The 17,233-nt window shown below is 35.9% G+C and overlaps 1 pseudogene; it reads left to right on the top strand.

The window, feature by feature from the left end:
- Window positions 1–1,033: 1,033 nt before the first annotated feature.
- On the top strand, window positions 1,034–15,332 carry LOC133329511 (cytochrome P450 CYP12A2-like; annotated as a pseudogene).
- The last annotated feature ends 1,901 nt before the right edge of the window (window positions 15,333–17,233 follow it).

The following is a 17,233-nucleotide window of genomic DNA, read 5'->3' on the forward strand; positions in this document are numbered from 1 at the left end:
CACTACGAATTTCGTTGTGCTCCGGAACAGTAACACTAAAATTTTTGTTAATGTTTGTGTACCGGAACACTAACGCTAAAAATTTGTTAGTGTTTGTGTTCCTGGTACGGTACACTACGATAGTGTACCGTTTTTTTGCGAACACTGCTCAACATCGAGCTTCAAATTGTCAGCATCATTTAAAGGTAGATGTAGTTAAAATTTTGAAAAATGATACATAATGGGCGTAGTCCCCATTTTGTTGGCTTCTATTTTTACTTTGACCGTGGAAAGACCGTGAAATGAGTGGCTTAATCACAAATCGATAGAGAACATAAAAAAACTGGTTCGCATCAACCTGTTTTTACAAATCAAAAAATTTCTTGATATAATTAATGAATATCCCTACAAAATTTCAAGTGAAAATCTCAATAACTCTTGAAGATATAGCCGATTTATTGTGTAAAGATCAATTTACGGCTGAAGGGCTTCTCAAACCTTTTTCTCTAAACATTTTTTTTTTGCGAATGGCGGGCACGATAACTCCAAAACAAATAACCCAATCGATTTTAAAGTTCCCTTAAAGTAGACACAGCTTCCACCAAAATAAAGTTTGGAGGTCAATATCATAAACAGTTTGCAACGACAGATCAATTAACCCAAAACTATTCACTTTTTTCATATGCTTAAGCAATTCCCGAGTTATAAAGGGTGAACGTCCGCTTCAGCTATGTTAAACAATTGTCAATATTGCCCATATTTATTTTTTTAAGGATGTGAATTTTTTTAAGAAATGATGAACGTAGTTTTATTGTGAGTTGGCTCCTCCAATATTACAAATACCTCTTTATTATCTGATATATTTGTTGAGAATGTGTATTGCCGGGAGAAATTGTATGCACATTACTTTGATTAATGTTGATTCAAAATTTTAAGGCTATATGCAATTTGTAGCGAGAGAGATAAGCTGAACCTGTTTGAAATTGGCGTTGAAATACAAAATGCTTCCTATGCTGTAGTTTGCATTTGCATGTGGCACAGACAACTTGGAAAAATGTTGATATTAAAAAGAGGGAAACGTTTAATAACACCACTTAGCAGCGATGTTTACAAGAAATATAGTAACGTGAGTGATACCAATGAAAATTAAGTCGAAATCGCTTATAAGATTGTCAAGAGATCGGCGAAATTGATCGATATAAACTAAAGACGCTATAAAACTATATAAAATAAATGGCAAACCTTTCTTCGGGACTTTTTGATAACCTCATTATACTATGTGTCGTTTTAAACAATTCTAATGTAATGTAAGCGGATTTTGTATAACTTCTTTCATCTCTCTACAACACAGGTACTGGTATATCCTGTAGCAAGAAAAATCACAATTGTGACATCTCGAAAGCATTCCAACTCTAATAATGAATGGCAAAATGCAAAACCCTTTGAAGATCTCCCCTGTATTGGTGCCTGGAAATTGTTGACAAATTTTCTTCCTGGTGGCAAATATAGAAATCTTGATTCGGCCCAATTAATGATGGCATTCAAAGATGATCTGGGACCAATTGGTTTGGTAAAAGGCGTATTTGGTAATTCGGATACTGTACTTTGTCACAGTCCTCAGGATTTTGAAAAAGTTCATCGCAATGAAGGTATTTGGCCAACACGACCGGGTATGACTGTCTTATACCATTATCGTAATGTTTTGCGAGCAGACTTTTTTCAAGGTGTGGAAGGACTTTCGGGAACGTAAGTACAACTGTTTATATCTACTTAAAAACCATAAGAAACACTTCGAAATAATTGTATATGATATGCAATTATGATACAATTTCCATGTATATGTCCCTATCTAGTGTAGCATTGAATGTGAGTAGTAGTGTAAGATTGATCCCAATCCCAATTCGATATTAGGGGAGACTGGGGCACCTTCGGCATCGGGGCACCTTCGGCAATCGCGTTTTCGATATGAAGCTCTCATCGTACATCACTAGTTTCGATACATTGGCATCTAATATCGAAATAAATAACTGACACATATTTTGAAACTTCTAGCTAATAAGCTTATGTAGATACATAGGTTTTTGTATTTTTATAGATGTTTCTGTAATATTTCAATTCCATTTCGTAAGTATTTCGTGATAAAACTTTTAAATTTTTTAAGACAATATTATTAAAAAGTGGTTAACTACGATGTGCATTATTATAAACATATTTAAAAATATAATGTTTTTAAAAATCTGATCGAAAAAAATGAAAAAACTATAAAAAGTACATTCGGGGTACATTCGGCATTTTAAAGTGGGGCACATTCTGCCATATACAGATTGTGCAATATTATTTCCTTAAAATATTTTTGAGTTTGTCTTTAAAACTAATCCTTTAATATGGCTCGAAATTGCATTTATAAGATCAAACGTGATTTTATTGACGAAAATGCGATAGAAACCCCATATTTCTGAGGGTGTGTGCGACCTTGAGATGTAAACGTCCGCCGCTAGAAAATATAGCCCTAAAATTCAAACATTGTGTGACGTATTAAAACCAAATAGAGCCTTTAGATGATCAGAATTTCAACCAGACTGATAGCGATGACAATTACGCAGCTATGACTATGGTGCCGAATGTGCCCCATCAAATGCCGAAGCTACCCCGGGTTGGGGCACATTCGGCGAATTTGACTTTTTTACAAAACTGTAAATTTTTTTAACTAATACTATTTTTTTATATCTTTTTGGTACTATTTTTTATAATTAAGTGTCAGAGGACAATAATCAGCCATAAAGTTGTTATATATGTTGAATAAGTACTGAGATATAGAGCTCTAAAAAAAAAGTGCCGAAGGTGCCCCAGTCTCCCCTACATATATTGAGGATTTTATATAAATCTTATTTTAATTTTTAAGTAAACCTGCTTAATCTCTGTTTTAAAATTGAAAATCAACACATTTTTTTAAAGTGGTTGATGATCGCATAGATTACTATCGAGAAAGGCAAAGAAAACTATAGTTTCAAATTTCGCCACAAATCCTCATAAGTTCTTACTAAAAAATTAAAAAAAAACATGCCGACAAATAAATATGAATATGTACGACATTTATATTTTAAAAATATAATACAAATAATATATTTTAATCCCTTTTACAATTACACGTGGCCAAATAACAAAAGGCTAAAAAATAAAGCAATCACTTAACAATTAATTTGCGTTGACGTAATTAAATATTTGCTCATATCAACATATGTACATTTGTTATAATATTTACTTAATTATTATGAAATTAACAATCTGTAATTTACACTTCATGAAATGTTGTAATGTCTCAGAGTGAGATGCCTCATTCATAAGCAAAAGTCAGCACAAACAATTAAAAGAGTCGTCGACCGAACAGAAGATTCATTGAATTGCAGGATATATGTTAAAAATGGTATAACTTCATAATTTGTGCGAGGGGGTTTTAAATTCCTCCATATACACAAATGTACTAGAAATAGCATGCGTTCTGAACTATTTTTTCTTATTTAATGCACTAAATTTATTTTTATAGGCAAGGAGAAAAATGGGGAAATTTTAGATCCGTTGTAAATCCCATATTAATGCAACCGAAGAATGTTCGTGTGTATTTTCATAAAATGTCTCAGGTCAACAAGGAATTCATTGAAAGGTAAGTGAACGAGACCACTACAGTACAAAATCGTGGTCTTCGTTATGGGGATAAAAGCCCATGGAAAGTGTATTAAGAACCCAGATCATGATTAATGATGATTAAGATTAATCGGTTGAGTAAAACCGGTACAAACAAGTACAATGATACCCTTTACCACTTTGGCTATATTCAAGAGATCCATCCCAACCAGTGTCGCCAATTTAGCACAACAAAAAAAAAAACGTCTAGCATCTAGCACTTTTTAGCATTTTTATTTTTTACTGGCATTTTTTACAATTTTCGAATGCCGTTTTTAGATTTCATATTTAAATTTTTGTATTTTCTCATGGATCGTATACTCAGACGGGATCAACTATCATACTATACACAACTTCCACCGGACTTAAATTTTCTGCTAAACTAATTCCCTAGTCGGTGAAAAAGTCAGACTTAGTCTTAGTTCAATTGACCCGCTTAACAATATTTTCGTTGACCAGATTTCCTTCCCTGTATAATAGTTATTGGTGTTCGGGTGATAAATGTGGCCTCTGGGGAGACCAAAAAAAATTTTTTTTGTTGGTCGCACTTGACCGTAACCAAAATTTCATAGCTATCAGGACGGCCCTCCAGTGTGGTTATAGAAATACTAAACTGTATTAAATTTTTATAAAATGTTTATGTATAGCTTCACGCCGAGTACACTTATCAATATATTTAGTATCTTAAATGGACTGTTGTCTTCTCCGGTCTAAGTTCCTCTGCATTAAATACATATCTTTGTTCATAAATGGGTCCTCTAGAGCGATTAGAAAAATTAATAAAAAAAATGTTTAAGGAAGATTTAAGATTTAGCATATATTTACCAAAAATAGGTGCATTCATTGGTCTCAACGGGAGTTTTTCTACGAAATTCTTGACGGTTGCTTCATAATTTATAATTTATTGCAAGTCGAAATAGTACGACCGGTACAATAAATGGTGGGCCTAGGACAGTGGTGGGCATTACTAAATTGAGAGTAGATATATGTGAGTGTAACTGAGAATTCATCCCCAAAAATGACTGAGGACAAGATAATAAATGAGAAATGAATAAAAACGTATATTCATTTACGCTAACGTATGATTTTGGGAAGTCTTGGACATCAATGGTCTAGGACCAGTATTTCGTGGAATTACAAACTCTTGGGCCACACAAACTTATAATATCTTCTCAATAATACACTTATAAAAATAATTTTTTAGGTAATACGTACCTCATTATACAAATTTGTTAATAAAAAATTCGGGTACTTTTCTAAATTTTTTAGCATATTTTGGCACTTTTTGAAACAAAATCTAGCATTTTTGTTTAATAAAGTTTTGGCAACACTGATCCCAACAGACCTTTTGTCTGCAGGCAGGTCAAGTTCGAAGAGGAGTTATATCGGCTTACGTATAGATATATAAGGGAGCGCGCTATTCAAGCTAATTGGTTAAAATTTTGTACAATGGATTCTTATTGGGTACCAACTGTCTCCACAAAAAATTATAAATATATATTTTTGGTTGTCCCCCATATAACGGTACCCCCCAATTTTCGGTATTTTGGGATCCTTGAGCGTGCTATTCAACCGAATTCGATGAAATTTGGTATAATGGGTTCTTCTTTGTTACATCAATCCAAGCACATGTCGGTAACCTCTGCCAAATTCCATGTCACTAGGACAGATATAGATTCGTTTTTTTGAGCAATGGGACAAAATTATGACGATTGATTTAAATTAAATATAATCTCCAGTTCATGCATAATTACCACTTTAGTGCACCATTTAATTCTTTGGTGCACCATTTTCTAAATATCTGACGAAAATATATACGGGAGCTATATCTAAAACTCAACTGATTTCAATAAAATTTGGCACACGTTAGGCTTTACTAACTTCAGTACGTCGAGCAAAATGTTGCGCCAATCGGCTTAAATTTTGTTTGGTGTACCATTTGACTCTTTGGAGCTATATCTAAATCTGAAACGATTTTTCACCAATTTCAATAGGATTCGTATAGATATATAAAGGAGTGCGCTATTCAAGCTAATTGTCTGAAATTTGGTACAAGGGGTTCTTATTGGGTACCAACTGTCTCCACAAAAAATTATAAATATATATATTTTTGGTTGGCCCCCATATAACGGTACCCCCAAATTTTCGGTATTTTGGTGTTCTTGAGCGTGCTGTTCAACCGAATTTGATGAAATTTGGTACAATGGGTTCTTCTTTGGTACATCAATGCAAACACATCTCGGTAACCTATGCCAAATTCCATGTCACTAGGACAGATTTAGATTCGTTTTTTTTTTGTGCAATGGGACAAAATTATGAAGATCGATTTAAATGAAATATAATCTCCAATTCATCCATAATCACCACTTCAGTGCACCCTTTAATTCTTTGGTGCACCATTTACTAAATATTTGACGAAAATATATACGGGAGCTATATCTAAAACTGAATGACTTCAGTAAAATTTGGCACACATTCGGGCTAAATTTGGCCCTTTTGTATACAATTTGCTAAAAATCGGACGAAACTGATATATGGGAGCTATATCATAATCTGAACCGATTTCAATAAAACTTGGCACATGTTACGCTATTCCAACTGCAACACGTTGTGCAAAATTTCGTGCCAATCGGTCTATATTTGACTCTTTGGTGCACCATTAACTTAAAATCGGACGAAAATATATATGGGAGCTATATCTAAATCTGAACCGATTGTTTACCATTTCAATAGGGTTCGTCCTTGGGGCAAATAAATGATATGTGCCAAATTTCATCTCATTCGGGTAATAAATGACCTACACTCTGTTTACAATTTAACATGACAGACAGAGGGACGGACATGCATAAATCGACTCAGAAAGTGATTATATGCATATTCTCAAAAGGAACCATCTCGTTTCCTTTTGCCTGCTACAAACATATGCACAAAGACATAATACCCTGTACCACAGTGTGGTAAGGGTATGCAAATCGGGTTTATTATCTGAAAATTCGGTTATACAGTTAAAGAGCCAGTTCTGTCTCCAGCGAATGACTTTTATTGACCTATTTAATATTTTATTCCCCAGATATCCACGGCATTGGTACATTATTTCTGGCCGCTTAGCAGTCGCTATATATCTGAGGGTATCTATAGTATATGTATGATATTTTGGACAGTTTTCATCCTACCTTATTAATGATGCGGAGTATCTCATTTTGTTATATTTTAATGAAAATACGGGCTAAATGTACATATATATAAAATTGTTTAGTGAAGAGGTTTGCTACCAAATAAGAACTCAAAGTATAAAATTACAACCAATTCGGTCCAAAAATACGATCAAAATCCCAAAATTCTGAATATTGGGCGTACCGTTACATGGGGTCTCCAATATGATCCCAATGTTACACATTTCAGCGCTTAAAATTCACAATTATATATTAGAACTTGACCTGCAGACAAAAGACGACGCTATACAACATTTTATTATTAAAAATATGGTGTTAGTTCTCTGTAGTTGTTTATTTTTGTATGCGTAAATTGAATACATTTTCATTTCTATCAGTTCGACTAATGCTTGTACTAAGTTTAGTACCATATGGTACACATACATTTCAACAATACTTTTTGTTCACATAAGTGCGAATTTCCTAAACTACCTCAGTCATACACTCCAACAGTAATTTTAGTTTCAAAATTCAGGAGTCCAGCTCTATCCGTTCACACTTAATCAGGTGGTACTAACTATAGTACCATTTGGCACACATAAGTACTATACATCCATATCTCACATCTGCACTTCAACAGCAACAATTATTCCAAATTTTAGGTTACTACCTCTCTCCGTTCACTCACATCCAACTTGTACCAAATCGAGTGTCATTTAGTAATTTTCGTAAACTTAAAAACTAATTCCCAAAGCTCTCTATAGCTCAAAACTCCACAGTAATCTTAATTCCAAATTTCAGGTTTTAAACTCTATCCGTTCACCCAAAATCCAAATTGTACTAAATTTAGTAACATTTAGTACTTTTCGTAGCCATAAGAAAACATTTCATAAACTGTCCCAAACCTACACTCCAACAGTCATTTTAATTCAAATTTCAAGACTACCTGTATAAGTTTGATACGTTCTGACTCAACTTCCCGAGCTCAGTCAATCACGTCTGCTGATTGACACCACGGGCATCTCCTTTGCAAGTTCCCTCAGCGGAGACCGTAGGGTGCAGATGCCACCGAGCGGTGGTTGTTGCTGTTTGCTCTCCTTGCTCGACACTTTTCTCCCATTGGAATATGTAAATGTAGTAGTAAACGACAACCGATCCTCAGCGATCACCGCAATCCTCTGTGATTGCACGAACCACAGCGTTCACTTGTCGTTTAACCTCCTTATAGTTAACTTGTCGTCTAACCATAGAAGTAACTAGTCGAATAACGTCTACGCGTTATCTACTAACAGGCCTCTGTCGCCGCCCCAAATTACAAAGGTAATTTTGTTGTTGAATATAGAAAAGAATACCACCAATAAACCAAGACTTTTATTAAGATTATTAAACTAATCATTCTTGCGTTTTATTTCTTTTGAACCTTTATTTTCTTTTCCATTTACACCATTAACTGCTTGGGAGCTCTCGTTGTCGCTTCACCCCGCTCCCTTGAGTTAATACATTGATCACCCCGCACCCCCCACACACCACCACGGCGAGGAGTAGAGCAAACCCCTCGCCTCAACATTTGGTCCTTCGAGCCGAATAGAAGCCAGCCACCTTGTTGTTTTTGTTGCTGACGGAGAAATTAGTATTTTGAATCATCTCTCATCATCACATCAACAAATCACCATACTAACACCAGGTACGTAAACTCAGATTTCGTTAAAAGTGAGCTACCGCGAGTGTTAGTCTTGTTTGTTTGTTTGCCAATTTTTATCGAAATTTAATTGGCATTGGTCGGCTTCCAGTTATCCCTACGCGTGTGCTTTCAATCGTTCACCTATTCACCAAAAATACAGTCCACATTTGTTTCTAGTGTAGTGATCATATAAAGATTCGTTGATCGCTGGAGAACAAATCCGTGTTGTTGCTGTTTATTTGCTCTAAATTTCCTATTTTTAATCTCACCATAGCAACACACATCACCCGTTCTCATTTCTTGTACAATTTAAGTCGTTTTAGTCGACTTACACTACCACTCCTTTTTTTAATACATACTTTCTCCCATACAAAATATTTTGCACTTTATCGCCTTGTACTGATCACCCTACGTCGCGGTGATCATACAAAAACATTCGGTGTTGTTGTTACCACCACTCGTCGTCTTATATTTGTTCATCGATTCTCATTTAAAAATCCTTCAGTGAGAATTAGAAATAATATTGCAATAACAACACACAGTATTTCCATTCGACTCTCTGCAGTTAAATTACTAATCATTACAACTTCACATATTGCTTGTTTGGTTTACTTGTTGTTTTTTTCCTCACCAACCAAACATATTTCATTTTTCTCGATTTAACATATTGTACTAACAACAAACATCACCTCTCCCTATATTGTTCGTTTGAATTATTTGTTGTTTTTTTCTCAAACGAATTCGTCTTGTTGTTATCCCCCTCCTTTGTTCTCCAAGTAGAGAAATTACATTGTAATATTTGCAATATCAACATAAAAAACTCTTCTCCTCCTATTTTTCGTTTGGTTTATTTGTTGTTGTATTATTCCCCAACCAAACGATTCTTTGCTGTTGTTATTCTTTTATTCTAAATTTGCATTACCGAATATACAATAACAACAATCACCCTAACCGTCCATGATCTTGTTGTTTGGTTTCTTTGTTGTATAGATCCATCACCAACCAAACATTCTTCTGTTGTTGTTATTGTTCTCACGTTGGTCAGTTCTCACTGCAGAATTTGCATTGTCATTTTGCAGTAACAACACACGTGTATTCCACGCGCCTTTTTCTAGCGTCACCTTGGTATAACAGAAAATATACCAACAACTGTTGTCGACTCCAACTCTCACTGTTGGATCGTTTCTCGCGTCGTGTGTTGTGTGAGTGCGTACCTGTTTACGCATAGACATTTCGCTGCTAGCGTCGCTTGTGTTTCCGCACAACTTACAAACATGTTCAATAATGCTTTTAATTAATATAATAAAAAAAAATTAAATTCATCAATAATTTTTTCCGACCACAAAAATTACACACAATTTTGCATAGACATTTCGCTGCTAGCGTCGCTTGTGTTTTATTCTGTTTTGTGTGATATTCGTTATTCACCACACTACAGCACAGTGGTACCAAGCGGCAAAAATTGTGAATTTTCAAAAACAAATTATATTAAAAATATTTTTTATATTTTTTGAATAAATACTGATTGGTAGTAGGGTTTTTGATATTTTTGGACAAATTCACCCTACATTCGGCAGCTATTGCACACAATTGAAGCATAAAAAGTGCTTATGAAAAATATTAATTTTGGAACATTTCTCCCCATTTCAAAGCATTTCAATGCAAGTAATTTTTGTAAGGCTTTCAGTATTTTTTAGACTTTTGCACCCTACACTTGGCAATTTCGTACATTATTCTGAGTAAGGAAAAACTTGATTTTTCCTATTTATTTGGCAATTTCATCCATTGTAGTCGTGATTTACTCAATATATTTGTATATTTGAAATATTATTGTAGAATTATCAAACATTTTTGGACATTTGCACCCTACAATCGGCAGGTACATATATCCTAGCAAAATTACTTGCTAAAAATATTGTTTTTTGACAATTAAATCTATTGTGGCTGAGATTTTACACATAAATTTTGCTCAGTGGATATATTCTTGTTTGCTTTTTGGACATCAGCACCCTATTATTTGCATTCACCTCCTCAACTACACCCTACAATTGGTAGATTTTGTATAATTTGAGGAAATTTGAAAAAATACTTGTTTTTTTTTGTGGTCTTTTTAAAGTAGATTGCCATCGTGAAGAAATTCTTCAAAATTGTCTTCACTTTGTACTACTTTAATATAGACATTTGCATTTTGGATTTTTCCATATTTTGGAGTTTTTGTTGAAATATCGTTTGAGCTATAGCAACATTGGTTGTCATTAAATTATTATTTCCCCATACTTTTTTGTTTATACAGGAGTTTTTGTATTTCGGCATTATTATATACTATCTACTGTGTCTCCCCTCTCTACCATACATAATGTCGATAACTCCTCTCACCCGCTTCAATAGAGCCACTGGCATTGTCCTAAAAAGTGTGGAATTCTTTGAGCGAATTCCAGAATCCCAGTATACTGTATACAACCTCGAAATTCGCAATACAGAAATTCGAGAGTTATGGGACAAAGTAAAGTGCACCTATGAGGAGTGCAAAACATTCCTGGCGACATCTCAGACTGCACAGGTTGATAATATTGATGTCGTCGAAGAAAAATATAATACTGCATTTATTGCGTATTCTTGGTGTCTATCCACAATAAATCGGCATCTCAATCACCTTCAAAGTCTTGCAAGTAATTGTTCCCCTGCTATAGCTCCACCAGTTACACAATCTCCTCCGGTTTCACCATCTCCATCAAATTGTCAGAATTATATGCCACCTATCACCTTGTCCCCACCTTCAACTTCGAATACTGTGCAGTCCACCACTCCTATAGTTACTTGTGAATTGCAAAATTCTTCCACCACCACTAGCTACACCAATCCACCTGTCGATAATCATAGCCTTGTTGTTCCACCTATCGACATTGAAGTTTTTTCTGGTGATTTTATATCTTGGCCCACCTTTCGCGATCTTTTCACCACCATATTTGTAAATAATTCTCAAATATCAGACATTGAACGTCTCTGTCATCTAATACAGAAGACCACCGGTGAGGCTCGTGAAATCGTTTCCAGATTTCCACTCACTAATTGTAGTTTCCCTCTAGCGTGGAAAGCCCTCTCAGATACGTATGAGAATAAGCGTATCGTTGTTAATAGTCACCTTAAATGTTTGTTTGAACTCCCCTCCACAAAAGTTGAAACTGTTTCGGGCCTTAAAGCTATCCAACGTGGGATAAATAGTTGCCTCTCTGCAATGTCAGTCTATGACGTCACCACGGATCATTGGGATCCGTTTATTGTTTTTATTTGCTTGCAGCGATTGCCGAAAATGACTTTGACTCTGTGGGAGCAAAGTATAAAAAATAAATCGTCGTTGTCCTCTTGGAAAGAATTGGACAATTTCCTGACAGAGAGGATACAAACATTGATTTGTCTAGAACACGTCCTCCCCTCCAAAAATAAGTTGTTGTTGCCAAAGAAAAAGCATTCTTCTTCTAAGAAGTTGTCACCTAGTAATAACGCTTCACCACAATCTCTCAATAAATTGTTGTCGGTACATAATTCTAAATGTGTTACCCCACCTCGAGTTATAAATTCACCCTCCCCAACTTCTTGCTCCATTTGTCCTAATCAGAGCCACCATCTTCGACTCTGCCCCCAGTTTTTAAAACTTTCGTTTGAGGACAAATTCTCGATTGTTAAGAAAAATAAATGTTGTGTAAATTGTTTGTCTCGTGGACATGTAGTCAAAACGTGCAATAGTAAACATAGCTGCACTATATGCAAGCAAAGGCACCACAGCCTTCTTCACCGGTCACCAATCAATAAAGATGTTGCTCCCTCCAATCCACCTCCGGCTTTTACAAAGGTCAAAAGTCGAGGACAGACTTCGTTGCCCCGTTTTTCGGTAAACCCTTCTCCGGCTTTTACCAAAGTCAAAAGTCGAGATTCTAATGTGTCGCACCCTTCTTCGAATAAAAAAGTTGTAAATCCACCGATACCTAACCCCTCCCAAGATACCAATGTTCTCTTAGGAACAGCAGTAGTAAATGTAGTTCATAATGGAAAAACACACCCTGTTCGTGCCATTATTGATCCTTCCTCCAAGGTATCTGTTGTAAGTAAAAAACTTAAAAATGCACTTGGTATTTCTGGTAATTCGAAGAAAGAATCCAGCCCTGCTACACCAAGAGAAATGTGTTCTCTTAAATTGTCGTCCCCTAAGAATTCGTCTAAGATTGTTGACGCAAAGGCATTTGTTCGGCCTAATGTTAAGGGGAAATTGTTTTCTCATCCACCTATTGCAACTTTGAAATCTAAAATTCCTTTAGATTTAGCTGACACCTTTGACGGCAGCCCAATAGATTTGCTACTTGGCGCTGATCTTTACCCCCAAATACTAGAAGCCGAACCACCAAAATTAGTTTTAAATTCGTTGTTGGCCCAAAAGTCTATATTCGGGTATATACTAACCGGTTCAGTTCCAGCCACCTAATCTCTCTATTATAGGTAATAGAAATCGATCACCTTATCGTTTGAATATCGTTTGTATACTTGAGTCACCCATTTACTAAAATTGTGCCGTTTACTAAATTTGTAACATGAAGCTCACTTGAAATCTGAATTTACGTTCATATGTAGATTTTACTAACCCATATTCCAATTAAATTGTTAATTGCTACTTTGTCGGTCGTAGCAAGGGGGCCGGAATGTATAAGTTTGATACGTTCTGACTCAACTTCCCGAGCTCAGTCAATCACGTCTGCTGATTGACACCACGGGCATCTCCTCTGCAAGTTCCCTCAGCGGAGACCGTAGGGTGCAGATGCCACCGAGCGGTGGTTGTTGCTGTTTGCTCTCCTTGCTCGACACTTTTCTCCCATTGGAATATGTAAATGTAGTAGTAAACGACAACCGATCCTCAGCGATCACCGCAATCCTCTGTGATTGCACGAACCACAGCGTTCACTTGTCGTTTAACCTCCTTATAGTTAACTTGTCGTCTAACCATAGAAGTAACTAGTCGAATAACGTCTACGCGTTATACTAACAGGCCTCTGTCGCCGCCCCAAATTACAAAGGTAATTTTGTTGTTGAATATAGAAAAGAATACCACCAATAAACCAATATTAAACTAATCATTCTTGCGTTTTATTTCTTTTGAACCTTTATTTTCTTTTCCATTTACACCCCGCTCCCTTGAGTTAATACATTGATCACCCCCCCCCCCACACTCCACCACGGCGAGGAGTAGAGCAAACCCCTCGCCTCAACACTACCATTTAGTACTTTTGGCATACATAAGTACGATGGAATCTTGTAATCAGGGTTCCATCTCTATATGCTCAACTAAATGCAATTAGTACCAAATTTAGTACCTTTCATACAAATAAGTACGAATTTCTAAAACCATTTCCTTACATCACCATCACTTCCCAACTTATATTCCATATAAAATATCAAGATTCTAGCTATGTTTAATATATACAATTAGAACTAAATTTAGTAAAGCTTATTACTTTCCGTATACTTATAGGTCGAATTTCCGAAAACCCTTTTTAAGTTTCCATCAGTCATCCACATTCTAGATTTCACAAAATCTAGCTCTTCCCGTTAGCTTAATACAAAGGGTACCATATTTAGTACATTTTAGTACTTTTTGTACTCTTCTAATTCGAATTTCCAAGCTTTAGCCGTTTCGTCTGGGCGATGATCACTCACCCACTTATCACTAAGTTCTATTATACATTAACATAATTCATATCCATATTTTCTATTGAAAATAATTTCCAGAATCCGTGAAATCCGCGATCCCCACAACAATGAAGTTGGAATCAGTATCCGTTGTGGCATTGGATAAACAATTGGGTTTAATACGCCAAAATCGCGATAATCCTCAAGCTAAACTTTTGTTTAAATCATTGACTGAGATGTTTGTCTATTCCATGGAATTGGAAATAAAACCATCGATATGGAAATATTATACAACACCAACAATGAAAAAATGTATTCAATGTTTAGATCATATAACAGAAATAACAAAATCCTATATCGAAGAGGCAATTCAACGCATCGAAGAGGAATCGAAAAATAATCGGAACAAAAAATCATTTAAAGAGAAAAGTGTATTGGAAAAGCTGATAAATGTTGATAAACAAACTGCCACGGTTATGGCAATGGATATGCTGATGGCAGGAGTGGATACGGTAAGTGGGAATAACATTTAATATTCCTGTGTGAAAATTTAAAATATTTCCTTTTTCCAGACCACAACCACATTTACAGGTTTACTTTTGAATTTAGCAAAAAATCCAGAGAAACAGGCAAAACTTCGTGAAGAAGTAATTCATTTATTGCCACGTAAAGATTCTGAATTTAATGAAAAAGTATTTCGAAATATGCCATATTTGAAGGCATGCATTAAAGAATCGTTGCGCATATATCCCTTGACATTGGGTAATACAAGGGTACCAATTAATGACATCGTGTTAAGTGGTTATAGAATACCCAAGGGGACACAAGTCGTAATGGTCTCAACTTCACTGATGAGAGATGAGAACCATTATCCACGTGCCAATGATTTTTTACCAGAACGTTGGCTGAGGCCTAGAGAAGAAACATCGTCTATGGATTTATTGAAACCCAGCAGTCCCTTTATTTATTTACCCTTTGGATTTGGTCCACGCAGTTGTATTGGTCGCCGAATTGTTGAAATGGAATTGGAAATGGGTATTGCACGTTTAGTACGAAATTTTTATATAGATTTTAATTATTCCACTGATAATGCCTTTAAATGTGCTTTGATAAATGTACCAAATATCCCATTGCGATTTAAATTTACCGATATTGAAAATTAAAGAAGAAATAAAAACTACACATTTAACCCTATCATTTGAAAATTTAAAAATATATTGGAGTTGATAATCTTTGGGGAGGTACTAGAAGAGGTTACACAATGGGCCCAATCTTAGGATTTAATGTAAGTTTGGAGAAATTTTACGATTTTAGTATCGCATCTTATTTGAAATTACATTTCGGGAGGATGTGGCTTTAAAAAATAAAATTTTTGGACTCTGAAGTGTGGATTTTAAAATTATTTTTTTTTTGGACTCAGAAGCGTGGATTTTGAAAATGCATTTTTGGGAAGATTTTTGGATTTTTAATTTAAATACTTTTTAACTTTAATAATTGGCTAGAGGAATGCATGCCCAATGATTGGAACCTCAGCACCCTGTGTCCCGTGCACAAAAAAGGAAGACAAGACGATATGTGCCAACTATAGAGCAATTAGCCTTATTTCCATCGCATATAAAGTGCTATCCAGTGTGCTGTGTGAACGATTGAAGCCAAAGGTCAATGACATTATTGGACCATACCAATGCGGCTTCAGACCTGGCAAATCCACCATTGACCAGATTTTCACTCGACAAATACCACCTATTCGTCGACTATAAAACCGCATTTGACAGCCCTATCCGTTCTGAGGTGTTTAAAGCCATGTCTACATTCGGAAAAGCCATGTCATCTTGCAAAATCAATACGGCTATGCAGGATAACTTTAAGTGGCCCAAGGATAGGAAATGACCTATCGTAGCCCTTCAATACCGAACGAGGATTCAGACAAGGTGGCAGTTTGTCGTGTGATCTTTTTAACATCCTGCTGGAAAATGTCATAAACGTGAACAGAAATGACACTCTGTACACCAAACAACACATGTTACTCGCCTAGGCCGATGACATCGATATAATGGGTCGAACATTGCGTGTGGTAACAGCCACCTTTGAACAAATTGAGAAGGAGTCTGCCAAAGTGGGTCTGACAGTAAACGGCGAGAAGACCAAGCTGATGGTATCAACGCGCAAGACGTCAAGTAGACTCGGACCAACTGTAGAACTTGAGAACTACAGCTTCGAGGTAGTTAAAGATTTTATATACCTTGGTACCGCCATAAATAGAACGAATGACAACAGTTTTGAAATTTGAAAAAGGATGGTGATGTCCAACAGATGCTACTATGGTCTAAATAAGCAGTTTAGAAACAAGGCCACCTCCCGCCAGACCAAACTCACACTTTACAAGACGCTGATACTACCCGTGCTGTTATATGGATCTGAAGCAAGCAGATGAGGCAGCTCTTAGGGTGTTTGAAAGAAAAATTCTCCGAAAGATCTACGGGCCGATCTGCGTCGACGGTGAATATCAGCGTCGAATGAACTCGGACATCGACATAGTCAGTCGTATTGAAGCAAGCAGATGAGGCGAGCCTACTGATGGTTACCGTAGAAGGGGAAGGCCACGAACCAGATGGAAAGACCAAGTAGAAAACAACATCTTGGATCGTGGTCTTTCAAATTGGAGGAGATGTGCTCAAGACCGACGCGCTTGGAAATCTTGTTTAAGTAAGGCTTATGGAACAACCGTTCTGTAACAAGCCTGCTAAGTAAGTAAGGTAGTAAGGAAATATGTTTAAACGGACTTTATATTATTGACAGAACAAACCCTCTCAGAGTTGTGGATTTTTAAGACTATATTTTGGCAGATCTAACCTACTCAGAGGCGTAGATTTTAAGATTAATTTTTGACATGACTAACGGACTCACAGTTGCATATTTTTAAGTATATATTTTTTTTGTTTTCGTTTAGAGAAGGACTGAATAACTTTTATATTCCGAAGAGAAGAGTTTTAGTATCAGAAGCCTGAAGTTTTATCCAAATTCGAACTTCCGGCTGTTACCGGTCAACTGCCTATTAAATTGG

The sequence above is a fragment of the Musca vetustissima genome, unplaced genomic scaffold (genome assembly GCF_032173495.1).
Source record: "Musca vetustissima isolate MV318-11 ecotype Yass unplaced genomic scaffold, APGP_CSIRO_Mvet_v1 utg166673, whole genome shotgun sequence".
NCBI classification, from domain to species: domain Eukaryota; kingdom Metazoa; phylum Arthropoda; class Insecta; order Diptera; family Muscidae; genus Musca; species Musca vetustissima.